Source organism: Nipponia nippon, unplaced genomic scaffold (assembly GCF_047370975.1).
Source record: "Nipponia nippon isolate SJK-2023a ecotype South Korea unplaced genomic scaffold, ASM4737097v1 scaffold_1, whole genome shotgun sequence".
Taxonomy (NCBI): Eukaryota; Metazoa; Chordata; class Aves; order Pelecaniformes; family Threskiornithidae; genus Nipponia; species Nipponia nippon.
Genome location: NW_028262290.1, coordinates 40,594,885 through 40,621,115, shown reverse-complemented (window position 1 = coordinate 40,621,115; position 26,231 = coordinate 40,594,885). Strand labels below are relative to the sequence as shown.

General features: G+C 50.1%; 1 protein-coding gene across 4 annotated transcripts in view; it reads left to right on the top strand.

Moving 5' to 3' along the window:
* The first annotated feature begins 2,366 nt into the window (after positions 1–2,366).
* The window catches only part of CHD7 (chromodomain helicase DNA binding protein 7), a 145,752-nt gene continuing 121,887 nt past the window's right edge, over positions 2,367–26,231 (top strand). The window contains exons 1-9 of one of the 4 annotated variants that reach the window (XM_087752683.1): positions 2,367–2,761; positions 3,935–5,291; positions 5,739–6,071; positions 6,378–6,475; positions 6,616–6,677; positions 7,015–7,141; positions 8,527–9,264; positions 10,387–10,776; positions 12,684–13,193. The gene's annotated coding sequence lies outside the window, so the exon portion shown is untranslated. Of the gene's footprint in view, positions 2,762–3,934; positions 5,292–5,738; positions 6,072–6,377; positions 6,476–6,615; positions 6,678–7,014; positions 7,142–8,526; positions 9,265–10,386; positions 10,777–12,683; positions 13,194–14,498; positions 14,940–15,917; positions 16,041–17,070; positions 17,135–26,231 lie in introns of those variants that run through there. The other 3 variants (XM_087752692.1, XM_087752706.1, XM_087752699.1) reach the window with 3 other exon arrangements.

The window sequence follows — 26,231 nt, the reverse complement described above, 5'->3', positions numbered from 1 at the left end:
TTGTACAATTATGTCACAGCACCGGTCTGTGGGACTGACCGCTGCGCATCGTGAATGAATACTTTGGCATTTTCTCTGGATTCCTGTCCGGGTCTGAGTCTATTTTATTTCCAGTTTCCAAAGCTCTGTGTCTTGTTTCTTGTAAGTTTCTTCACATCTTCTCCCTTTTTTGTTACTTCTCCCACCTTTTCCTTTCCTAGTTGGAGTTTGGGGGTATGTGTCTGTTTAGGGGGAATGACTCAAGAAAAGGAGCAGCATATTTACAGTTCGCTATTCTTCTGGAAGATTTTTATTAACTGTGAGTGGTAAAAAAACCCAAAACTTTGTCTACTTTGGATGAAGTGACGTTTGCTTATAACAATGCTGCTATATAAACTCAACCTACGTAGTTGGTCATAGACCCACCTATTTGACTCTGTTGAGGACCCGGGAGAAGTACGGGACAGGCAAGGACACCGACCGAGCTGTGCCCGGCGCAGACACGCTGCAAAAGGCTGGACAGCCATAGCTGGTGGGATGAACCCTGGGCACGGGGCACCAGGTGGTTTGCAAGGCTGAAGGTTTGCCTTAATGACAGGCCTGCACAGAGGCCGCTAAATCCTCTCTCCTACATCAGCCACTAGCAGTAGAAAGCTTCAGTACAAACACAGAAGAAAAATGCAGTTGCCTATTAGCAATTTTTTTTTTTTTTGCCAAACACCATCTGAGTGGTGGAGGGTTTTTTGTTTCTTTTGGGCTTTATTTTGAAGGTGTACATAACTTCATTCCATCCTACTGGCGTTCCAGTTTAATGCAATTGCTATTCAAGGCGAAAAGTTTTCCTTCAACGTCGGATGAACTCTGAAGTTCTGCAGTTGTTGAGTTACTCTTGCTCACCAAGTGTAAAGAGGATCCATTCAGGGTTGCAGCGGAGGAAAAGCTGGAACTATTGCTTCGTGAGCCAAGGAATAAGCTTGCTTGCTGCAGGAAGGAGGAGACGTCTCTCATTATCTGAGTGCTGGGAGCTGGTCTCTTAGAGCCGTCTCCTCTTCCTGCTCCACAAGGACTGAGGCGTCTCTTTGAGGTATGCAAAGCAGCAATGCGATACTCCTTCCCCGGGCTTATCAGCCACTATCAGCTGGATCTGCTGTTTGCTCCAGACTCCACCTTTGCTTGGAAACTGCTTGCAATTCCATGAGGTAATTCTTCCTCCCAGTGCTCCGGCTTGTTACGAGGACCATGTGCTCCTGACTGCCATAAGCCAGGCCAGAAAACGAAATAAACCTACCGCGATCTATCCGTGTGCCGTAACTTCCTCTTTCTCCATCCTGCCGGGGAAGGCTGTTGGGCTTCGCAGGGTTTTGCTCTTGCTGTCGTGACAGCGGTCATTCGGCAAGGGAGGGCGGGAGGCCAAAACCTCGCAGCCCAAGCAGAGCCATCGTCGTCCCGCCAGCGAAGCAGCCTCGGGCCTGCCGGCGCAGCAGGGCCTCTCCACTCCCCAGCCACTGCCGGTTTATCCGCAGGTGTGAGGTCGAAACCTGCCCGCTTGGCACCCAGGCCTCCGCGGCCGCTGCGGGGCCGATATAAATCTGCGTTATTTTGATCTAGCACGGACTGATTAGGAACAGCTCCGGCCTAACATACCATAAACACCTATTAAACCCAAATAAAGACGTCTACAGGGGGCTTAAGTTAAACGGGTGCAGCTTTGCCTGCGCGGGGGAGCCGGAGCGGCGGCGGGCCCCGCACACGGCGGCCCCGACGGAGCCGGGCCCTGGCGCGGCGCCCCGCCGGCACTCCGCACGGGGCCGCCGGGGCCCGGCCGCCCGCAGCGTGACTCACGGGGCCCCGGGGCCGGTCGGGCCGCGGCGCTGTGCCCGCAGGGAGCGGAGGGCCGGGCCGGGCCGGGCCGGGCCGGGGCGCTGTACCCGCAGGGAGCGGAGGGCCGGGCCGGGGCGAGCCCCGCTCCGCGGTGGCAGCCGGGGGGGGAGGAGGGTGGGAGCGAGTGAGGGGGCGGCGCTTGCCATTGGCCGGCGGCCGCGCCCAATCAGCGGCGGCCGGGCAGTCGCCGTCAGGGGAAGGAAAGCCCGGCTGGGGTGACGTCGGGCGGAGTGGGGGGAGGGGCGGCCGCGGTCGCGCCCGTCGCCGCGGGAGGGGGTGGGGGTTGCCCCCGGGGGGCTCAGTGGGGCCGTCCCGTCCCGTGCCGTCCCGTGCCGGTAGCTCCCTCGCAGCCCTGCGGCGGGATCGGCCCGGAGCCCCGGCCCGCCGCCTGAGCGCGGCCGTCGCCACGGCAACCTCCGTCCCGCGGGGGGAGGGGCGCAGGTAGCGGCGGGTGGCGCGGGCGGGGTCCGGCCCGCCACCCACCCCCCCCCCCGCGCCTCGGGGCCGCCGCCACCGGCCTGGGAGGCGCCGGTCACCGGCTGCTCGCTCTGCCCCGCGGCAGCCGGGGGCCTCTCCCCGCAGCGCGGGCCGCCCGGGGCTACCCCCGCCCTGTGAGGGGGTGACCCGCGGCGGTTGGCCGGCGGCGGCCCTCGGCCGTGAGGGAGGCCGAGAGGAGCCGAGCGCTCCGGGCCGCTTTCCCCATCTCAGCCCGGATCCTCGGGAGCCGCTCCCTCGGCGTGTGGTGCGCGGTGTGCGGCGCCGACCTGGCCGGGATCCCCGGGGGTGGCTGTGGTGATGCGTGACGGTGGCGGGAGGGCACCGGCGCAAGGCCTCGCGCACGCAGCCCGTCGCGAGGCCAGGCCTCGCCGCCCCGTCCAGCGAAGACGGTTGAACCTCAAAGGTGAGGTTTCCTGCGACGGCAAGAGCGCTGACAAGCGTGGGGCGGCCGCCCCGCAGGGAGAGGAAGGGGCACCGAGTCAGGTCGGCGCTTTGTCCGTGGGGTCCGATTCCCGGGCACCACAGTCGCCACGGCAGCTGATGGCCTGTTTCAGCCAGGCCGCTTCTTCAGACCATCCGGGGGGGGTGGCCTGAGTGTTGCGTTTGCCTGTTCAACGCACGCTTTTTGCAGGCAGCCTGGCTGGCGGCGAGCGTTCTCCCCTTGCTACGCTATTGTGTGAGTGCAAGGAGACGCGGGAGGGCTGGCTGAGGGGTGACTTCAGCAGTAAAATTATTCCCTGCACCCTGGGGCTGGGTTTCTTGTGGTCCCTGCCAGGGCAGCCCAGCCTGTCACCCCTTCCTTCCCCCCTGCCCCTGCAGAATCCGCCTGAAGCCCGTCCCAGAGCCCCTCCTGAAGCGTTGCTGACCTGTGTGTTGTGGTACCTAGCCAGCGCCGTGGCTGGCCTTTTACAGTAAAGACACAATATAGCTATTCTCCTTAGAAAAATAATAGGAAATTTGAGGTTTTTAACTTCTTTCACTGCATTTTATTATTTATAATGCTATTGCCAGAATAATTTCAACTTCTTATATTAAAAAGTTGCTGCAGCGGTGGAAAAACACTTTCTTTCACTTTATTTTGGTACTTGGCAAAACGAAGGTGGGAAAAGAAGCAGTGAAGGTAAATATTTTGATCTTTCAGTGGTTAGACAATTGAACTTTTATGTCTGTACATTTTTTCACAACATTAGCAACGAATAAACATTTTTGCTGTCACCTATTTTACTTGTGAATGCAGCAAGAATCTATCTAGATTTTATACGCCTGCACATGCCTTCTGTACGGATACTGGCTTTAATTTTAGTATAAACTAGACTGGCCTCATCTAGAGAAAAAAAACAACATAGAGAAAACAGAAATTCCCCATAAAGTCAATTTTTCATTAATTAAAGTCTTCTGTGGATGATTCTGTACTAAATATGATGCTTAGAGAGTTAAGTTTCATCTTGCAAAGATAAAATAGCCTTTTCTCATTGCTCTAAATCTTAAAACCCAGGGACGTGCTTAAAAGTTGACCGTGGGCATAGTCGGTATTTGCCTGGACAATTCCTTCAGTTTTAATTTGCTTTTTGGACAGGTAGAGTGCACCACGGGCATGCCTGGACATTTGGCCCTTCTGAGCAGTTTGTCACAGAGGAGGCAGATAAGCGAATTGTAACCTCAAAGTGAAACCGTTTCAACGCTCACAGATGAACACCTCTTCTCCTTTTTCGACCTCCTGATGTCCCTGGTTTACGTGGGTTTAAGTAAATGGAGAAACGTATTGTATGCAATGCATGCTTTTAGGTACACACTAATAGTATGTATACATTGAAATTCTATTTAACAGAAAGACAAGCAGCATCTGAAAAGCGCATAAGCCTAATTGATTCCAGACACAACTGGCCTGGATTTTGTTTCCTCTTATTCCAACTTTCTGACCTTGTAAAAATTATCTTGATTGTGTTATACTAAAACAAGGCCGTGATCTTGCAAAAACTACCATGTGTGCTAGTGCTGAGGAGTACCGAGTAAAGCGCTGTGTATGGAACAAATGTCGACAACATTAGGCCCCAAGTTCGTTCGTTTGTTTTCCTTTGCTTGTATCTGATCATGGTGAAGCAATAGTCTCACTTCTGCTAAAAGCTGAATCTGGGTTTTCATTTTTAAAGGAGGTGAAAAATGTGTAGTAAAACTTATGATTTGAGGTGAATGATAGGTTTTAAATTCGTACAGCAGTTTAAGCTACTGGGATTTTATGGCATTTAGACTAGGGGAAAGAACAGTGAGAGTTTAAAAATGTGTGTCGCCTGTAATTTTTTTCAGTACTTGTGTGTGTGTGTGTGGTATCTTTGTTTTTCAGAAGATTGTTTCTAGGGATTGGTAGGAAAGTTTAAGGACTTAGTAGCTTCGATGATAACCCTTACAATACCATTGTGCCTTTGTATAAATATGTAGGAAAGACCTAGGACAGCATAAAGTGTTAGATGTGCTGCTATCTTTGGCGCTGGAGAACTTCTGAGCATAATTATATTTTCTGCTTGACAAAAATCCAAGGCCCCGGCACACTGATTCTTTCATTGCAATAACTGCTGCTGCTCCTGTATTTGGGAATCTGCAGCTTGCTAGCCTTAAATCTCGGTGAAGAGCTGTGACAGAAAAACGTCTTTCCAGCGTGTCGAACTGAACAGATGATCCCTCTCCTTATTTCTCTGAAGGCTCTCCTTTTGGTTTTTTTTTTTTTTCCAGGATCCAGAATAAACAATATATTTGTGTCTGTCAGCAAGGCTCCCATGGGGCAATCCTTGTAAGCACTGGGATTGCCTGTTTGGTAGCGAGGAGGCTTTATAAAAAGCAACTCCAGGTGGAAGTGGGCCTTTTCCTTTTCCATCCTGCTGCAATTCCCTTTCATCCAGCCCCTGAGAACTGCCTGCCTTTCAGACTAAGCTACAAGTGTAAGACAGTTGTGGTCACTTGACCAAGATATTAGGATATCTACCTTTACTTCTGTTGATTCGTTGACATGTAAATGTTTTGGGGAGTTTCCTTGTGTATAATGTAGCCCATCAACTTACGGTGGTCATACAACAGCGAATGTAACTTAAAAAATTAAGCCTATCTCTAAAGAAAACGAGCAGCTTTTATATGTCATTAAACTTAGTTTCTAAGAAGTTGGCATGAATAAGGCTGCCATCTTGCTGGGCTTTTTAGCTCCCTCGTCTACATTTCTTATTTCCCTACAGAATGCAAGGTGGACATGGTGTGTGGTAGATTATTTATTAAATACAAAAAACTGACAGCACCCGCAGTGTTCTGACCCAAAAGTCATGTTGGTAACTTAGTACACCAAAGATTAAACAATAAATATTAGTGCTACTCTATCTGTTGTTTTTATCTTCTAGCAACCCTTTTACTACTTCTTTTCTGTGAAGTTGCAGAAGAGCTTCCAGTAAAATCCTGCCACTCTAGAAGCAGTGACGTAATCTGTGCTCTCAGTGCGAAAAAAACCAGCATGTTCTGGCTTGCATTTTTTTAAGAAAAACAATTGGTCCGTTGCTTAAAAGTTGTGCCATTCAGTGCTGCGACGCTTAGTGTGGGGCCTACAAAGTGCGACCGGTGGTGTTGCAGATGCAGCGCACATCCCCTCCCTCCTCTGCCACCGCAGGATGAAGACACGAGGTCTTTCTGCCTTAACCGAAATAAGCAAGTTCTGTTCATCTGCCAAGAATGTACAAGTAAATATAATGATTGTGGAAGTTGCTTGTAATACCCAAAGTATAAACAAACTTGTGCATAGGAAAGGTGAGTTTCTGGCAGGTTTCCAGGGGAGCTCCCTCAGCACTGCAGAGCTGAGGTGTTCCTCTTTAAGGATAAGGCAAATTTTAGATATTTACGCAAGACAGAAACAGAAAAGGTGCAGAATGGAGGGATACAAAATGAGGTGTCTGCTGCCGGTGGTGGTGCTTTTAACACTGACCTGTGGCTCTAGCTTTATTTCTTCACGACTGGCACGCAGCGGTATTGAACGCCTCTACTTTCAGATCATGTCAGCATGAATGACAAGTACGCAGCAACTCATGGAACTGGATCTGACGTTTCTCCTATGAAATGTCTGGATGAAGTGAGGTGTTCCTTATCTGTGAGTTGGTATTATCAGAGTACATTTTCTTAAATTCAGTTTATATTTAATATTTGGAAGGTTCAATTAACAGAGCGTTGTTTTAAATACTTTGATGATCAAACTCTGCTTAGCCAGGTAGTTGTTTTTTTTTCTTGCAGTGAAGTTCCGTGCAAGGGATACGCGTGTGGCTGGATTGTGAGAAACTGTGAAGACTGTACAAGTAAGTTTTAAGTCCTTACATGTTTGCTGAATGTATCCCACACTTTTTGAACATCCCAGTACCCGCAATAATTAATGCAGGCCACAGTGTGAGTGCGTTGTCCTTCTCCTCCATATTATGCTGTTTCCGTAGAGTATTGATTCATGCTCAGTTTTAGCCCTTCTCTTCAAGTGTTTTGTGCCAATGAAATGAAGACCACAGCTGACAACTTCGCTACTCTGTCACAGCAGAGCTCTGATAAGCTGTAAACTCAACTATATATGAGACCGTTTTCTCAGGGATGGGTCTGAAATAGTGAAAGGAACAATTTATTTTACTTTTTCTCCTGTATATACAGGTACAGTGGTTTTATGTATGTCCCTATATCCTTCTGGAACTACATTTTCCATGCTCGCCCTTCTGGAGAGAGAAAGGACAAGACAGAGAGGGAGAGAGGCAGAAGAGATGTCTCAAATTACTCTGCTGTAAGGCACCAAGATACTTCTGCGGTAAATACGGTGTAAGACAACACAGAGAACAATATGGAGTGATGTAATGCAGAGCATGTTTATGAAATGTCTCAATTACACCAAGAGGGGAGGATGGGGACAACTATGGATGATCAGCTCGGAAACCAAAATGAATTTAAGATATGCAAAAGTAAAATTCAATTAAAACAATCGCCAATTTCTTGCAGAAATCAAGGCAGATGGTTACAGGGGGGATTGTAGAGAATCACTAACAAAATAGCAAGGGACAATGCAGTGCTTTTGCAAAATGCAGTGCTCTCTTAGGATTTATCAATAGGTGGCATATGTAAGTCATAGAGAAAGATGTAAAGATGACTCCACTAAGTGCCGGTAACGCCTGAACTGCAGCATTGCCTTTGGTTTCATGTTCTGTGCTGAAAAATAAAGTACAGGACAGGGCAAGAAAAAATAAGAGATGTAGAATATAAAAGGAAACAGTGAAGGAAGGGAGGATGTTGAGCCTGAAAAATAATTTTTAGAGGGAACTGGATAAATTTTCCGATGTGTAAAAGGTTAGAAGAGGTTAGATCAACTGGTTTTGAATGCTGGGGGAAAGATAAGTCAGATCTGTACAGAGGGAAGATGTCTCGGACTGGATATTAGGAGGGTGGGAGGATGATTTAAATTGGCTATTAGGAGAGCAGGGGAGATGCAACAACAACTTTTAAATCGTTACAGTGAAATACCAGAACAAGCTACTTAGGAAGTTCGGGTATCTGCTTGACGGAGGGTTTCTAAGAACAGGTTAGACAAACATCTGTTAGGGATTGTCTGGGGCTACTTTATCCTGTCTTTGTGCGGCCGGGGGAGACCAGATGGTCTCTTCAGATCCCTCGCAGTCCTCTTCCGAGAACTTTACCAAGCAGGGAGGGGAGTGGACCTCAGTTTAATGAGAAAACGGTGTCATCCTATTAGTTGATCCTCTTTCAGAATAGAAAAAGAATCAGAGAGAAACCACATCTAACTTGGGGGGGGGATGTTAATTGTTGTTGACTTGCAATTTTATGAAGCATTTACTAAAAAATACATGGGAAAGTCATAAAACTTAACAGATTTAGGGTGTTCCTTACCGCATTTGTAGTGTAACAGTTTAAAGAAACAATTTTAAATGCATCTTTTTCTCGATGAACATAAGTAGCAAAAAGAAGAAGTTTCTAAGTATCTTTCAAGGATATTGTAAATGTGTGTTTGGCCATGGGTTTTAAATAGCCTCCCATTTTAAAACAAGTAACGATTACACATGTAGGTATTTCTGACCGTACCCGAGAGTGTCCCACCTGGGTGCTCCTTGCATGTGCAAACCCAGGCAATAATCGTGACAGATCACTCTTGCTCCTCAGTCCACAGAAGGAACAAGTTACTCAGTACCTGCTCTGAAAAATCTGTCTTGAAGGAAAGCTGAATGGAAACGTGAAAGCCAGCGCCTCGCCTCCTCGGCAGGTGAACTCTGTGACGGCAGCAGCGTTTCCCTCCCTCCCTCCCTCCCTCCCTCCCTCCCTCCCGGCCTCCCCCGGGCTGCGCGTTGGGAAGTTCCAGCGAAATATAGCTGCTGTGGAAAGTCCTGCTCACGGCGAGGAGACGTGACCTCTCGGCGAGTCAGATCCAATTTTACAGGCGGCTCTGAGTCAGGGTGGAGCCCGCGAACTGAACTTTGTAAGAAGGAAGTGATGTTGGTGGCAGCTTGTGTTGCTAAGCAGATGAGTTGCCGTGTTTTTATGTCAGCTGATAGTTTCGTCGGGTGTGTGACTTCATTCTTAGATAGGATGCCTTCCATTTATTAAGGACAAAGGTCAGAAATCGTCAGCGCTGTGATAGCTGTTCTCTCTATATAAGAAGAGGCACGTTCTACTGAGCCGTCAAAGATGGAAATGGGAGTCCTTAATGCTCCTTCCGCACGGTGAAAACAAAACTGACCGTGAAACTGTCTGTTCATGTCACGGCCCAGGGATGGCGTGGAGTAGGTCAGTTCCCTGCCGTTGCTCCGTTTTTATAAGAACTCACTGCTGTTCCTGATTAAAGAGGTGGCCTGTCTGACCGTGTGTCTTGTCTCCAGTAGTGATGGGAACTGGGGGGCTGAGGTGAGCAGTCGGGCACTGGCCTGTTAAATCAGAATTGAGATGGAAAACTAAGCGACCTGCCTCTTACTCGGGTACACCAAGCGGTGAGGCTGTTTGGGAAGGAGAGCGAGTTGTTTATCACCTCCGTGCCGCTGGCACCGGGGCGGGTGCTGCCTGCCAGCTGTCCAGGCTGTCACGGGTAAGCGGCAGCACCCGGGCAGCCTTTCGGAGAGAGCTGGGGGGGAGAGCGCAGGCGGGTTCGGGGCAGCTGCCCACGGCTGCGTGCGTACCCACGCAGCCCGCAGTGATGAGTCACGGTGTGCTGTCTCAAATGGCGTTTCCACCTATTTCCCCTTTAAGGTCTTTGGTTATGTCCTTAAGTTAGCCTTGAGAGTGCTGTACGTTGTTATCCTTGTTCTGAGGGAGATGGCTGTATCAGAAAACTTCCACAGAAAAGAATGAATTTTAGGAGTAGTATTAATTATTCTTCTTCTTGTTGGATTCCCGAGGGTGAGGCGGCGGGGAACGCTGACGCCCCTCGGCGAGCTTTGCCCCTGTAAGGCCTGGCAGGTGAGCGGCATGTGGACACGAGCTGCCGGAGCTCGCTGCCCCTCTGGTTTTCTGGTTCAGTTCCTCACTTAAGGAGTTCCCTGCCACAGAAGTGGCTGCTTGGGCCAGGTCCAGCTTTTGTCACTCCGGCTGGCTTGAGTTTCAAAAAAAAAAAAAAAAAAATCAACCCACACAACTGCCTACCCTGGCTTGCCCTCCGCTCCCTTAGCTTGCTGGTGCCACAGGGTGGCTCCTTGTAGCGCCTGGATTTCTAACACTTTTAGCTTTTCAGCTGAAATCGTTAAGGTTGTTCTTTCTGATACGAGTCTACTGCTTCCTGGTACTAACCAAAATCCACGTGCTCTCAGCATTTCAGCGTGCTGTACACTGGTGAACAATTTCTTCTAAAAAAGGAATATTGTTTAGCATATGGCACATCGTTATCGGCTGTGCCCTTTCGGCCGCTTTGCCCTCTCAGTCGGGTGTGCTTCCATTGCTGCCGAATTTTTAAGAAACTTTGAGTAAAACTTTCCCTTCTGAAAGAAAAAGAAACCATTTGTCTTTTTCGCTTCATTTGGCTGAAACTATGTTCAGAGATGAATAAAATGTGAGCCTGCGTTGGGGTCGTGCGATTTCGGAGCCACTTCCCGCCCATCGTGGGACAAAACATGATGCCTTAGCTTGGTGGAGGCCACAGGCTGGCATCCCAAATACCAAGCCTGAAGGGCAGCTACGCCAAGCACGGGCTCGGGCTCCTGGTGCAGTTTCACGTTCCTCCTTGCGCAAACAGAAGTAAAAGAAAGGCCACGAGATGAGAAGCTGTTGAGGTTTGGGTACATCTGTACAGAATTTCCTTGGGAGCTGCGAGTTCCTTCATCAAAGCAAAAAAGCCTTTTGGAAGAAGCCAGCTGGAGGGTATGGCAGAAGCACAAGGACTTTCTGTTGAAGCTGAAGCGTGGTTTGGACCACGGCAGTGCTGAGCAGGTGAGGGAGCAGATGTACTTAACAGAGCTTTTCTCAAGCGGGGTGGGTTGCTCTGAGCTCACCGTGCGCCGTCCTCGGCGTTAGCGGCTCTCAGACAAGCCACGCGCCTGCGCTGGGCTGTCAGAAACGAGGCGCAGGCTGCTGGGGCCTCGTGGCCCGAAGGCCTCCCTGCGCACGGCCTCCGTGGGGACTCGGCGTCCTCAGAGGTCATCGGCCGCCTTCGGAAGTGACAGCCTCTAGACCTTAAGAGCACATTTGGCTACACCCGCCTTTTAAAACAGATGCTGGTTCTTCAAAGTCGTCTGAATAAATAACCTTCCTGTGTATTTCCATGCGGTACTAAATCATTTGCATTTTGTAATACTGATGTTTTAAAGCAGATGTAAATGCCGCTTGGTGATCTCTGTGCTGTACTTCTTAGGGAGTACATTAACTTATCTCTGCGTAGTTATGCCTGTCATACACAGTGACTTGCTCAGCTTTGTACAAACTATCCCCACCTTGAAAGTTTACCTAGCTAGGTAAAGTGTAGCAATTCCTTGGGGTTTTGTTGGTACACATACCCTTGCTCTGCAACTGCTGTTGAAATTCTCAGCCATTAATGCAAATTCTTTCTAATCTGCGAGCCAAAGGGCTGCCTGCATCAGATGGATTACTTCGTCCCAACAGCATACAAAGGGTTGGGTGGTTACAAGTGAATTTTCATCCCTCTCATCTCTTGGATATTTTAATAAGCTGTTACCAATAAGCTTAATCATGCAGGCTGCCACGTTGCTGTTGCCTCACTCTCCTACGGAGCTGCAAAGTGCTTGTTGATAACTTGGGGAGTTAGGACTCTCTCTTTAGGGACTGGCTGAAGCACGAGTTAAGGTTTCAAAACTTTTTCCTCTGGAGCAGCTAGGCGATGATGTATTTCATCCACGGCTGGCACTACCGTCGAGTATGCAACCCGTGCCACGCCAGGACAGCGTCCCACCTCAGAGTGGAGAAACCCCTGCAGCGCTTTGCCTTCCTCCCCGTTTCCCGTTATTGCTGAGGAGCTGGAGAGCGGCCGTAATTCTCCCCGTTTGGTGAAAGTGCCGTTTGCGGATTCTGGTTTCTTCTAATGTTGGAAAACATTGGGAGACTCCCTTCACATTTTTATTACCCGAGCAGTAAGCCAGCTGATTTCACAGGCCACGGCCTGAGGATGATTTATGGGACCCGGGGAGCTGGTGCTGTGCCTTCAGCAAGAGGGACGCACCAGAGACCGGGGCTTTTTTTTGCCTTGGAACAAACATTTAACTCAGTACCTACCCATGTCGCCCCTCGTTGCTGGTGCCATGCTAATGTACTTCTTTTTGAAAGAAACGCTGTGTTTCTTTGATTGCCTCACGCTGTCGCCACGATATTCTTTAAACTCTTTTCATGCTCGGAAGCTTTGCAATCTGATTTCTGCTCAAGAAGAAACTGAAACAAGTTTCTAGGGGGAGCAGTGAGGCTGCTGGCAGTTGGTCTCAGAATGAGTTTCTCCTGCCCCTAAATCTTGGAGAACTTAAATCTTTGAAAGCAAGGGGAGTTCCAGGTGAGTTTACGCTCCACCAGGGCGCTCGGCTGCCAGATCAGGGGCGCAGTTCAGCGATACACGCAGAAAACCCGACTTGCGGGTAGGTGTTTCTAGGCTGTTTACTCTCTGGTCTGTCAACATACTGCAAGAGAAAACTGAAACTGATTACATTTAGTGACTTGGGAGGATACCTCTGTGTAGTTGTTGGTGTGGTTTTTTTGGTTGTTTTTTTCACAAAGTAGAGAAATGCACGTTAAAAATAGAACGATTGCAAACCGAGCAAATTTGGTGAAGGTATACTCGGGGCATGTGTCGCTTCAAAGGTTTTTTTTTAAACGCTATTTCCACTTGCTATTTTTAGCTTTATGGAAGACCACGGTGAAGAACAGGGAACGTATTATACCGCACCGTCACGTGCTATCAGCTTTTCAACACGTTTTTCAGTTGAAAGCATGGGACGGCGTCACCTCCCCGGCTGCTGGCCCCTCTCTGCCTGACTGCGCGGGCCCGGCTGCACGGGAGGTGGTGACGCCTCGCCATCCGCAAACCGTCCCTTCTCCCGAAAAGGTGCTTTCCCCCTAAGCCCAAGAGAGATCGAGTAGGCCAGACGCGAACGGCATGATGTGGAACAGTTTCGGGCTTCCTCCGGAGAAGCCTGAAATATTTTTGTGGCTGTAGCGGTCCTCACAGCACCGAGGCGGGCGGACGCCTGGATCGACGGAGCCAACGACCCAAGAAGCGAGAGGAGCTTTTCGACATCCGCGTTGTCTGGGTCCGGCTCTGGGCGTACTCGCGGCGCGTTAAGAGAGCGTGGGGGGGGAAAGCTGCGCGAGATCCTACGCAGACGCCGTCTCTCTTTCCCACAGAAGAGGTACGAGGGTGGGTGCAGCGAGCAGCCCCCGAAAAGGGGTGGTGCGGGGGGGGGCATGACTTCGTTTTTCCTTCTCCAACCTGCTGCAAAAAAAGACGATGGTAAAAAGTTATCTCGTCAAATGACTCGCTGAAAATTCCTGTAATGCAGAGTGTCTTTACACTGGGTTTACATTTTAATCTCTTTATACTTTTAAGACGCTTATTTAATTTCCAGAGTGATGCAGGGAAGACCGTTAAGCGTGCTACTGGTAATCACTTTTTGGTGGGATTTGTCTAATTTACTTACGGAATGAGTTTGTTTCGGTTTGTATCACGAATTTGAATGCACAGCTTACGAACACGCCAGCAGCAGGGCTCGGCAGCCCTCCCGGTGCCGGTGCCGGTGCCGGCGGGGGGAGAGCGGCCCCGCCGGGACGGGGCCGCAGCCGCGGGCGGGCAGCGCTTCATGGCCGCTTCCCTTTGAAAACCCGACCCGCTCGGGACAAAGTCCACCCGAAACCGCGGACTCGAGCGGTCCTATACCCCCCTGCCCCCGCCGCGCCGCGCCGCGCCCCGGCGGCCGGGAGGAGAGCGCCGGGGCCGGGGCAGGCCGCGGGGGGCCGGGCAGCCTCCCGGCGCGCCTCTCGGTTTCGCTTCGCCGCCGCGTTTGGGAAGTTTGAAGCGCGGGAGTGACACGGTGACACCCCCACACCCCCCCGGGCTTCACCCGGAGTTTCCCGAGACGGGACGGGACGGGACGGGACGGGACGGGACGGGGCGGGGCGGGACGCGCCGCGGCGGCCGGGCCCGGCGCTGACCCCGCGCTGCGGTGCGGTGCGGTGCGGTGCGGTGCGGGGCTGCCCGCCCCCCGGCCCGGTCACCGGCAGACGGGGCGGAGCGGCGGGGGAGGCGCACGGGAGGGAGGGAGGAAGCCGCCGTGCCCCGCCGTGCCCCGCGCCTCGTCCCCCGCCCCGCCGCAGCGCTTCCTCACCGGCGGCGGCGGCGGGAGCCCCGGCGGGGCGCTGGCGGGCCGGGCGGCGGGGAGGTCAGTGACCCGCCCCTCCCCCGCCCGCCGCTGCCTGGGGTTTTTTTCCTTTTTTTTCCTCCCCCCCCTTTTTTTTTTCTTTTTTTCCTCCCCCCCGTTGCATAAATTATGCCGGGCGGGGCGGTGACGTCGCGGCGGGGCGGGGCGCGCGGCGGCGCTCGCCCCCGGGGAGGGGGCGGTGTCGGGGGCGCGCCTTGTGGCGGCGGCGGCGGCGGCGGCGGCGGAGGGAGGCGGCGGCGGGGGCGGGCGGGCGCAGGGGGCGGCAGCCGCCGGGCGGGCGGGCTGGTGTCGCGCTCGGCTCGGCTCCGGCGGGCGCGCTCGCTCGCTCGCTCGGGAACTATCGGATTAAACTTGAATCGAGTGAAATTACACAAAGGAGCGAAGCGGAGCCGGGACCCGGCGGAGACCCCGAAACTACCCGAGACCCGCGCTGACCCTTCCTCTCCCTCCCCTCCCTCCCACCCCTCCTTCGCCCGCCCGCCCCGGCCAGGGATCCCCCTCCTCCCCTCTTAGCCCAGCCCCGGTGCGAGCGAGCAACTCCGTGCGTGCGTGTGTGTGTGTGTGCGTGTGAGACCCGCACCCCGCCTCGCCCCCCCCGGCCGCCGGCACCAACTCCGGAGCGTGTCCCCTCCTCCTCCCCGGCCCCTCGGCGGAGGGCAGCGAGGGAGCGAGCGGGGGACACCGGTCCCCGACGGCCCCCGACGGCCCCGCACCGGCCCGGTGAGTGACCCCGCACCTCGCTGAGCGCGGAGGGAGGGAGGGAGGGAGGGAGGGAAGGGAGGGCGCCGGCCATGGAGCCGGGGAGCGGCGGCAGGTCTCCGTCCCCGGCGGAGCGGCGCGGCGCGGAGCGGGGGTGCTGGCTGCGGGCGGCGGCCCGGGGGGGTGGGGGATGCTGCGCCCCGCCGCGGCTCCGGGCGAGGCGGGGCGGGGGGGGGGGGGGGCGCGTCTCAGCGGGGCACTTCCCCGGGTGTAAATGGCTTTTTGTTGTGCTGCGGCCGGCCGGCCGCCTGCCTCGCCTCGGGGGAGGGGAGGGCACCGGGGAGCCGGAGCGGCGGCGCCCCTTCCCCTTCCCTTCCCTTCCTCCCCTCCCCGCCCCCCCGCTCCTCTCCGCAAGTTTGGAGGGTGACTAAAAATCCGGGAAAAGTTGAGCGAAACTGCGCGGCGGCGGCGGGGGCGGCGGGGCCCGGCGGCGGCCGGGATGGCCGCGGGAGCGCTTCCCCCGCTGACCACGCTGACGGCTCCCGGCGGCCGCGGCGGCACAACAAGCGCTAACAAAGTGAGGGCGCTTCCCCGCCGCGCACGGCACGGCCCGGCCCGGCCCGGCACCGCCCCGCCCGCCGCCGCGCTCCCGGCACATGGGTCGGCGGGGCCGGGGCCGGGGCCGGGCCGCGGCGGGGGCACCCCCAGCGGAGGCCGGGCGGTGGGTGGTGGCGGGCGGCAGGAAGGCGGGCGCGGAGGGAGGAGGAGGAGGAGGAGGAGGGAGGCGGGAGCACGAGGTGCCGCTCCGGCCGCCGGTGCGTGCGGCGGGGGGACCGTCCTGCCCCGGCGGCGGCGGTACCGGGAGGGGGCAGGGGGCGGCCGGCGGGCGCTCTCCGGGGGCCGGAGAAGAAAGGGGAGCGGGGGGGGAAGGAGGGAGGGGACGGGCAGGGAGGACGCTACCTCAGCCGGCCGGAGCGGTGCCGGCGGACGCCGCATAATAGGGGCTTCACCCCGCCGGGCACCGCGCTCCGCCGAGCCGGGGCGGGCGGCCCCGCCGCCGCCGCGCACATGGGGTCGGGGCGCTCCCGCCGTCCCCCCGCCCCGTTCCGGGCCATTTTGAGGGTGAGCGGAAAAAGGTGGTTTGAGGCCAAGCGGTCAGGGCGCCGGGCGGGCTGGGGCGGCCGCGGGGAGCGGAGCGGGGCCGGCGACGGGCGCTGCCTGCGGGGCGGCGGGGAGCGGGCAGCGCGTGTGCGCCCGGGTGTGCGTGCGTGCGTGTGTGTGTGTGTGTGCGCGCGTGTGCCCGCCCGTGTGTGCGGTGGCGGGGGGAGGGGGGCAGGGTTGTTAGTGAGTCTCGGGGAGAAGGCGCTGCAGGCAATGAGCAGCCATCATTACATGGCACTCGTTTATCCCGGCAGCGTTACACCGGGGGACGCGCTCCCACGCCGGGGGAGCCCCTGCGGGCGGGCCCCGCGCCGCCGGACCGGCCTCGGCGGGTGGGTGCCGGGGGCGGGGGGGGGGGCGCCCGGGAAGGGGGCGGCGGCGGCGGCGGCGGGGCAGGGGCTGGAAATGGAGCCGGTTTCCTCGGCTCACTCCTCCGCCCCGCTCACGCCCGGGCTTAAAGTAGTTGTTTTTTAAACAGACAATGGACAAAAGGAAAGTAGCGATGCCCGGGAGTTCCCGTCCCTTCCCTTCCCCTGCCGGGGCCGCTCGCCGCGCCGCGCAACTCTCCCGCACTTACCCACTTTCTGCCTTTGTTTTCGTTTGGGAAGGGGCTGAGCGTGCCTTCCAACTACAGAAAAGGGCGATTCTTTTCGTTTGCGAGAAGCTTCCCCCCCCCCCCCCCCCCCCCCCAGCCACTTGGTCTTTCGTGGGTTTTCGGCTCGGGGAATATCAGAATAACCTCGATGCGATAAGTTTGTTTCTGTGTCGATGTGCGTCTCGATTTTACTTTCATCAAAGCAGATTGAGAGCTGTGTTTATCCTAGAAGATGGCTTTCGGGAGAATGTGCTTGCCTTCCCCCCCCCCCCCCCCCTTTTCTCATGGTAGATGGGACTAGCGGAGATAGAAACAAGCAAGTTGAACAAAAAATGTTTCTGTTCGTTTCCTCACAGATCGTCCATTCTAACGACGGCAAAAAAATCTTAATGACTATGACCTTAGCAGCATGGGTAGCTGATTTATCCCAATTATAAATCCCGTTAGGTTGCGGTAATGTGTGAGTATCAATATATAATTCATACTAAAAAGCATGATCGGTAATTATTATAATATTTTTTTTTTTATAAAAGTTGAAAACGGTCGTTTTCCAGTGAGCGTGCTGCATCTGTCGCTTGGAGTGTTTTTGTCTCGCTGTTGCACAACAGAGGCTCTCTAGTCTTTAACCTAAAATGGCAGCTTTAATTTGACTGGGGCCCATTCATTGACAATGATAATAAAAAGGCTGAAAGCTAAATGTAGCTGGATGCTTGGGGCACGTTTGCAGAACTCTTCTCCTTTCCATTGCTAGGCGCTGCTAAGAGAGGAACTTCGAAGCTCTCTAGTTTCTATCCTGAAAGTTTCCAACACGCGTTTAGTTTTTTTTTCATTTAAAAAAAAAAAAAAGAAATCAGTTACTCTGCATAAAACACATTCTAGACGGCAGGATTGCTAACAAACTTAACGGTGAGGAGATAGAGAGGGCTTCTTCGGAGAGGTCTGCCTTCTTAACAGCAGCGAAAAAATTCTAGTAATGCCTTTTAAAATAAGATGCAGTCCGGGGGAAAATTAACCATTTGTTTCTGAGGTTTGTAACAGGTGATTAGAACAATTACATTCTTTACATTTTCCTATCTCTGGCTACTAGAAGCGGGAACGTTGCTTGTTTCCTCTTGTTTGGCGTTGTAAGCGTGCTCAGGGTTTCGCAGAGATCCTTGCGATAGTGTGCTGTTTTCTTCTAGGATAAAACCACAACTGCTTGGAAAGAGTAATTATTTTTTGGGTGAGACATCATTTGAAGTTTGAAACAGTTTTACAAAACAAAAGTTCCCCTACTGTAGCATTGGAAAATGCCACAGATTCACACGTTCTCTGTCCTGCTTTTCTGTTAACCTAAACTGCTTATTTTCAGTCTCTTTAGAGCTTTTTTTTTTTAAATAAAAATAAAGATTATCATGAAGGCTGTAGAACGCGCTCTTAGAAGAGCATTAAATGCTTGTGATTGCAAGTTTAACTCAATTAGTAATTCACCGATACTGATTGGATAATCGTATTTGACCAACTATCTTACTAAATATTTAACAGTGTAATGATATTTCTGTTATTCCTTGTAAATCCTGGTTAGGTTATTTAAACAGTGGGGAAAGCTGGCTCAGATTCGAAACTCAAAATTATTTTTATCGCCTCTTCAGTAATTAAGGAAAGTTTTGATGATAGGTAAAGATCATGCGGTCCTTTTCGGAAAAAAACCAAATTCTAAGGACGTAGTGTTGGAAAAATGTCAGGCAAAATGAGGTGTAGTGGAATCCTCTCTACGGCAATCAAAACTCTGTACCGCCGTGGGAGATTGGAGTTGTCACCATTTTCTTTTGAATTTGGTTAATGTGGAAACCTGAAGAGTTGGGTCAAAGGAGCACTGTAAAGACTTCCTAGTCCACGTAGAGGGATCAGTTAACCGGAGCCTAGCTTTTTTCAGGCGAGTTATTTGCTGTTTCGCACTGAAAAGCTTTTGACGACCGTCTAAGGTATTTCCCGTTAACGCTTAAATAATATTAGGACTTTATAAGACGTAAAACGAGTTGTTGGCGAGCAAAGGCGAAACAAGCCGACGGCGAAGCTGTAGAAAGCATACGGAGGAAGGCGATGCGCTGCTGGGTCCGGGCTAGGTGCGGGCGGCCTCCCGGTGTCGGTGGGCCCGTCCTGCCCTGGCGCGGAGGGCGGCCGTACGCGAGGTCCAGGCCTCGCGGCCTGCTGCAGGCCGTGGCCTAGGCCCTTCGCTGGAGGAGAACCCGCAGTGTAAGAAAGAACGCGACGCCGCTTGAAAACCTTAAACAAAACCAACCCAGAGGTGATTTTCTGTAAAGGTGGAAGGCCTGAGTAATAGGAACTTCGCAGGTTTTCAAAGAGCCGCTGAAATCTCGCAGTGAGGCTCTGTGGTTTGCCGTATCGATGGCGTCCTATAGTGGCTGGCTGTTTGTTTTTTTTGTTGTGTTTTTAGCGTATGGCATGATACGTAAGGGTTGTTAAGGTGGGAGGAGGAGGAAAAAAGTAGCCAGAAAGGAAGAGGGTGGAAATAAACACATGTGTTGCCTTAAATCCTGTGCCTTAACTCTATCCCTTATTTCCCATTCATCTTATTTTTATGTTGACTTGCAGAGGGAAAGCTTTTAGAGTCTGCCAGTTGGTATTTACTCTCGTGAGTCTAGCATTATTCAAATAAATTTGCGTGGCTAGCAAGGATACAGGCAACTGCGTGACAAGTCGGACACCCCCCTTCCCCCCGTTCCCTCGAATCCTGACTTCCCAACCCTTTTGTATTTGCTATGAACAGGTCACTAACCGCTCAGATTTATGAGCTGGTTAACTGATGCCCATGAGTAACACGGGGGATACTTTTCTGTTCCCTGTATACATGAGGAAACTGCAAATTTTAGTAAATAATTAAACTGTCTTTTTTACAAATGAGTCTTGTGTGTGTAGGTGAGGCTTTAGATTTGACTTTTCCAACAGAAAAGTTACTGTATTAATTTACTGCATCTATTTAGCTTCATCATTAAGACAGGCATTAACTTCATTGCTTCTCCTCATCGTTTATATTTCTGTGAGTAGCTTGTTTGCGCAAACACAAACCACTGGATTTTTATGGAAGAGAGTCTCAAATGTTGTCTGTGCTTTGGCAGCGATAAAAAGGCAAAGGGAAGCTCCAAGTATAATTTATTTTTAGAACTCTTTCAGAGGAAGGAGTGAGGTGCAATATGCAGAAACATCCCATGTTTTTATTAGGATTCTGACCAGATACTGAAAGCTGATGGAAGAGTTTTCTTCTTGATTTCTGTCCGCCTGCAGAATCTAACTGTAACTTTTAGTGGTTCGTGTCTTACCCGAGATCAGCAGTCATGGAAATACCACGTTGTAGTTACACACTAAAGTTCTTACTTGGAAAATGAGGTTGGAAGGCATGATACAAAAAAAAAAAAAAAAAAAAAAAAGCTGTGACCTAAAGGACACATTCCAAGCGCCTGAATATGACAACAAAGCTCTTAAGGATATTCTTAAGTATACAAAAGCTGATTAGCTCTTAGCTTCCAACATTGTGACTTTTCAAAGATGTAAACACGCACCTAGAAGAAGCCAAGTCAAAACCAAGGTTCTTCGTGCTGTTGGGTTCTCTCGTTTCATGAATGCCGCTCAGTAGTGGTTTCTAAACATCCTGATTATTTTGCTGCTGTTACACTAAATGCATTCTCCTTAAAAAAAAAAAAAAAAAAAAAAGAGAGATACTACTTAACTTAACTATGTTCATTTAGAAGTTGAAATTCAGTAAAAGGCTGCTAATTATCAAATAAGCTACTGTATTATTAGAGCATGGTAACACATGACTTTGAAAGCTTATTGGCATATAGGAACTAACCAGAAGCCCTTGCTGGCATGATGTGGGCCTGGCTTTGCTTTGTAGTGACCTATATAGCTATTTTGGGTGTGGTTTTGCTTGGCTTTCATGGGAGCCGTGTCCAACCTTCCTCTGACATAGACAATTGCTGTGACGAGAGGGCCTTGAGGGGAATGGTGGGGAATAAATAACTTCGAGAATCAATTGTGTGGAAAAAGTCATTGCAGCCAAAATGTCTGCTGCCTTCCTAATGGTTCTGAGAGGAAAATTAAATTTCACATATACGGTCCTGATCCTAGAGCTTATTCTGTTCAGGCTTCATTTAAATATGGGCTGGTAATCGTAATGAGCAGTGCAGCACCTTACCTGCCTGGGAGTAGCTGGTGTGTGGAGAATCCAAGGCTGAATGGTTTCGGAAGCACTTTAATTTTTATGTCCTTGAGCCACTTTTAAGCCATTCAGTTGAGCTTTCTGTTTACCGCTAGAACTTCAACAGGTAGCTGGCTTTAAAATTTCTTCTTAAGTGATTTTTTGAAAGAAATTGGCCTACCCCACAGTTTATTTTGACTTTTGTCTACAAAGTAAGTGTCACCTCTTCAAGCAGCTTATGGAGGCGTACATCAGTATCATTTCTTTTATGCGGCAAAACCAGTCCTGCTCTGAAATCTAAAGGTTTTATTTCTTTCTATTTCTCTTTCCTGCCCCCTTCCCCCAGCTTTCCCATGTAGTTTTCTTCCTCTTCAGACTGTGCCTTTCTTTCCTATTGGGTTTTTAATTTTCTTTCCAATTTATATTGCTCTTTGTTTGCTTAGCAGAGTTGCATTTTCTTGCCAGCCTCAGATAATTAGGATATGTTGCAAAATAAACATGCGTTTCAACTCCTAATAATACTGCTTTCTACCCGACGCGCAGGGGACGCTTTTGTCGGTGTGGGAAGAGTTCGCTGGCTGCACCGAAGCCTGGTGGAGTCTCGCGTTAGACCCTGGGCGCTGCCCGGCAAGGGGGAGGTCGGCAGCGGAGAGCCAGAGCGGGGGCTGCTTTCCGAAGGTTCTTCATGACCCTTTCAATAGGAGAGGCCTCTTTTCACGTCAAGTTTTGTTCTCATGAAAATGGTGTTCCCCCATCATTTAAGAGCTAAGAAATACAGCTGTAACAGTTTGTCTTGCTCTATGCATGGAGTAGGTGTGAGTGGGGAGACTCTAGTCCCATCACACCTCAGGTGAAATGGGGTTAGCTGTTGCGGGATATCCCTTTCCAAACAGAGAAATACGGGATGTGGAGAGGAGCTCCTCTGGGGGATGGTGATGTTTTTGAGAGCAGTAGGGAAGGTTTGGAGACCAAGAACTATGTGACCGGTGGTAAAGCAGATCAGAACCTGGAGCAAGTCCAAGGAAGACTTCAATAAAGGCACTTCTGTCCTGGATCTTAAAATAGGAAGCCTGTGGATTTGTTTACAGGGTAAACAGGATTTGTTAAATGGGTAGTCTCTGGGTGCGAAGGCATACCTGTCATTCTTTGAGAGAGGATTCAGGGGAAAACTAACTAAAACTGAACTGAAAGGTGGAATTTTAGAAGTTTAGAGATCAGTCATAGGACAAAACAAGGAGAAAAAGTCTTCATCAGAGAAAGCATTGGGGTACTGCTGTTCCGGGAGAAATGTGAAACAAGCCCTTGCATGAGAGGAACAGAGAAATTCAGTTAAAGTCTTCGGTATTAACAGCTTGGATGAGCTAGTAAGTGGGAAGTCGGAGTTGATGACAATTTACTGTAAGAAAATATTCCTTGCTTCAGAGAGGATTCATTGATGTAGTTGTTGAGATTGAAATCCAAAGCTGAAACGTTACTCAGTAAAATGTTTTACAGGAAAGCGCGTGTCAGTCTGGAGTGTAGAGAAGAGCAGTTTAGTTGAAAATAAGACAACCAGAAAGGAGATACGACTGACTGTGTTTTTAATGCTCGATAGAAGGATTAAAGAAAGGAAGGTAATGATGAGGCTAACAGATGTTCAAAAATTGCTCTGATAAGGCTGAGATAAAATTGTACGTAGGTGAGAGACTGGTAAATTTCAAGGATGCATCTTAATTAGTTGTTTAGGGTATAACAAATGTTTTCAAAATCTTACTTATTCCGGGGTAGGAGAGCACATCTGAAGTCCAGAAATCTGGCATCCCAGGTAACTTGCTGCTTTTAGTTCTGTATTTGAACGTGCACTGTTTGTTCACGCGGGGTCAGAAATACCTAAACAACCACGACTGTGGTTATTAGCTTGAAATCAGATCTAAGAATATGATTTTTTTTTTTTTGGTCTCAACTGTCCGGCATTATCTAGGCAAGTCCTGTGGCTCCTTGAGGATGTGCTGTGGTTTGCACCGTTGTTGGACTGGAGTGGCTGCTTGTTGGATTTGGTGGTTTATTGCAAGGCAAAAAAGCAGGCAGGTCATCAACTCCGGTTCTTGATTTGAGAGGTACTTGGACTATGTTGCTAGCTCCTGGGAAGATCTTGCAGACTTCACGGGGTAGTATGGTCATGTCGGGATGGCTTAAACAAAGGCCCTGTGTCATTGTAGCCATTGCTTATGTGAGTTCAGAGATTCCTTTAAACTCTGATGAGGGGACTCTCGCTAAGAGTAGAATTCTTGCCTCAAGTTGTTTTAACCGTGAAGAATTAAAGTGAGAGTTTATAGTGAGCAATTTAATATCTCTCTTGATTTAGGAAGGAGTCATTCAGAAAGTGAGTTAAATAGGGGTTTCTGGACTGCCTCAGGAGGTAAGTCTGGGAGAGACCTGCTAAGTAATTCAGTTTATTTATCAGTACCGTTATGAGCACCGTCTGCTGCGCTTTGCATTCACTCAGCTCTGTGAATGGGGTACAGCCTTATTCATCCTTAGTTTAATTATTATTCTTTCATCGGGGGGGAAGTGAATAAGCAGCCTTCAGCTTCACTTCCCCCCTCTTTCTCTCTAGATCTCTGCAAAGGTACATTGTCTTTTTTTTTTTTTCCCTGTACAGAACTAAGTGAAGGCAGTTACGTGATTCTTTAATTCCACTGTAACCTTATCAGAAGTTACCGCAAAAATTGCATCAGTTCCACCTGCATTTCTCCTTTACTGCAGTTCTGCAGTAATCCCAAGCCCATGCTGCCTTCCCTCATAGAAGTGACTCTTAGTGAACGTACTTTTGTATTTTAAACAGGATTTGAACTTTGTGGCAGCCATGCAGAAGGAAGGAGTTGTTTCGTAGAAATGGTGTGGCTGTTGGAAGAATCAGCTTGTTAAAGGCAGCGCTAGAACAGAAACAGGCTTTCCAACTTAGGCCTGGTAATTGTTGTAGCAGGTCGTCTTAGAAGTAGAGTGTGTTAGATGTTGCACTGAAACTTTAAAGAAAAAAAAAATGGAAGGGTGTGTGTTTTTGTGTGGCTTTTCACTTCTCGTGGTTAGATTTAGAGAAATGCTATGGTTAAGTTGACTGAGTTCTTGAATGGCTAGTTCTCAAGGAAATAAGCTAAGGCCTCGCACCACTGCTCCTCCCTGCCACTTAATTTTGGGGTGTTAAAAAAGAAAACCGTGACTATAAAAAAGATGGCAGGTGAAAGGAATTGCTTTCATTGCAGTTATTTAAAAGATTAATTTCCTTGATCTATTTCTCTCCTTCCACTACCAGTCCGCTTTCCCTGCTCCCTTCCCCAAAAGAAAGGCAACCAGAATGCCTACCTTTCTGCCTGCCTCTCTAGATGAAGGATGGTCAACCTCTGGCTTGTCGCCGGTTCTCGTGTGATTCCTCTGCTGAGACTGTTGCATGACCAGCAGCACAACTGGACCGTGCAGTATGGGGATGGTTGGGCAATGCAATTTTTTTTTTTTGCTGTGGGAGGAACTGGACTAGCAAGGGCTCTTGGAGGTGGATATTACAGAGCCAGCTGGGATGCAGGCTGCATGCCCGTTCTTCTAATCTTGTCTAATTTCATAAGATGTAACGATGGTGGTGTTTTGCGGCAGGGTGCTCTTTCTCTTCAGTGTGTACTGAAATGAGTCGTTTCTGTTTTGAGGTGCCTCCAGGTAGGCAATGAACTTTGAATAGCAAGATAAGGACTCCAGCAGCTGAGCTGTCCCGTTTGCTGCTGTCATCGATTCAGTTTGGCTGTGGGAGTGATACATTTCATACACGTTTGCTTCTTGCTTCTCAAGTGAAATGGCACATCCACAGTAGGCAATCCCAGAACGAGGCAGATCGATCCATGGAGAGAAATCACTGGCCAGAAAACCTGGGGCCTAGGCATCTGGAGCACATTGTCACTTGCCTGTGTTACAACACCTTGCAACCTGTTGGCTTGACTGCGTCCCTCCAGATTCTTTCTCTTAAGCACGTCAGCCTTCCCCTAATAGGTTTACTTTGGATACTGATGACAACTTCAGGAGAAAAGGCAAAGTTCTTGCTGTTTTCTTCTTATCAGAAATACTTGTAGCTTTTCTCCGTCATAATGTTTATTGAGATTTGGTGGCCGCTTTCCCAGGGCTTTTTTTAATTTAAAAAAAAAAAAAAACAAAACTGGGATGAAATCTGCCAAGGCTTTCTTTACCCTTCTCTTCTAATTGAGTTATCCTTATCTTGCTATTATGTTTGTAAGAACTCCCCCCCCCCCCCCCCCCGCAGGAGTATTATACTGAAATCTGTATAAGAATACATATTGTTATATTTTTTTGTACAAAAAATATTTTGTAGCTCCGAAGACAGTTGAAAGCTATTGAATGTCTTCTTGTGGCCCATCTAATCATTTATAAGTCAGGGTATGGTTTGGGAAACGCAGTGAGCTAATTTAACCGGACATTGTTCTGAGAGGAGAAGTTTCCTCTCTGCCTTTGTCCCCCTGCACCCTTCCTCCCAACCGCATGGCTCTGCTACTTTGTTATAGCAGCAGTGCTTGTCAGGTCCTTCTGTGAACCACTTTAGTTCACTAAAATGGCAGAAAAATAACTCTGTAAAATGGAGAGCATTTTGCTGTTGTAATGAATCAAACTGGCTCATAAAAGGATCTGATGAACGCCAGAGCTGGTACTAAGGACGAGGGGGGCCGGTAGCTTGGAGAGCAGCAAGCCCTTTTCATCTTTTCATTTTGGTGCCAGTGAGCAAGTGGATGGGATCAGTTGCCTGGGAACCTTCATGGGAGAAACAGAAATAGAGTAATCATCTGTGAAGCAAAGGACACCAAAAGAAAAACGTGCTGGCATGAGTTCAAATTGATATTAAAATTTGTTTATTCTAGTGATGGTATGGATTGCATGCTATAAACAGTTTGTTAGAATGAATAATCCACTGCCCAGAAGTCAGTTTTCCTCTTGAGGTAGGAGAACAAAAGCCTTAAAGATTTGCTCATGTATAAATGGCTTGTCTGATATTTCAAATGTAAAATATTTAATTTTTAAAACAATTTATTCATAAGAAAGTACATTGCTCTGGGGGGGGGGGGGTGTGATTCTTTTTTTTTTGCCGAGCTTGAAGTTCTCCATTAGGTTTATCAACCTTCTGAGTCAATTTGTATGTCTCAAATTTTATCAAATCAATATTTAATTCAGTGGATTCAGTTATTCAGAGTTTTATCCCAAGTATCTACATTATTCCTGTTAGTTTGAGATGGTATGAGAGCTCTGGGTCACAGTAGATGGCTAAGACTGTTACTTCCTATCATAGTCTAAAGCTTTCTCATAGCGAAATGAACACCCTCTTGTTTAA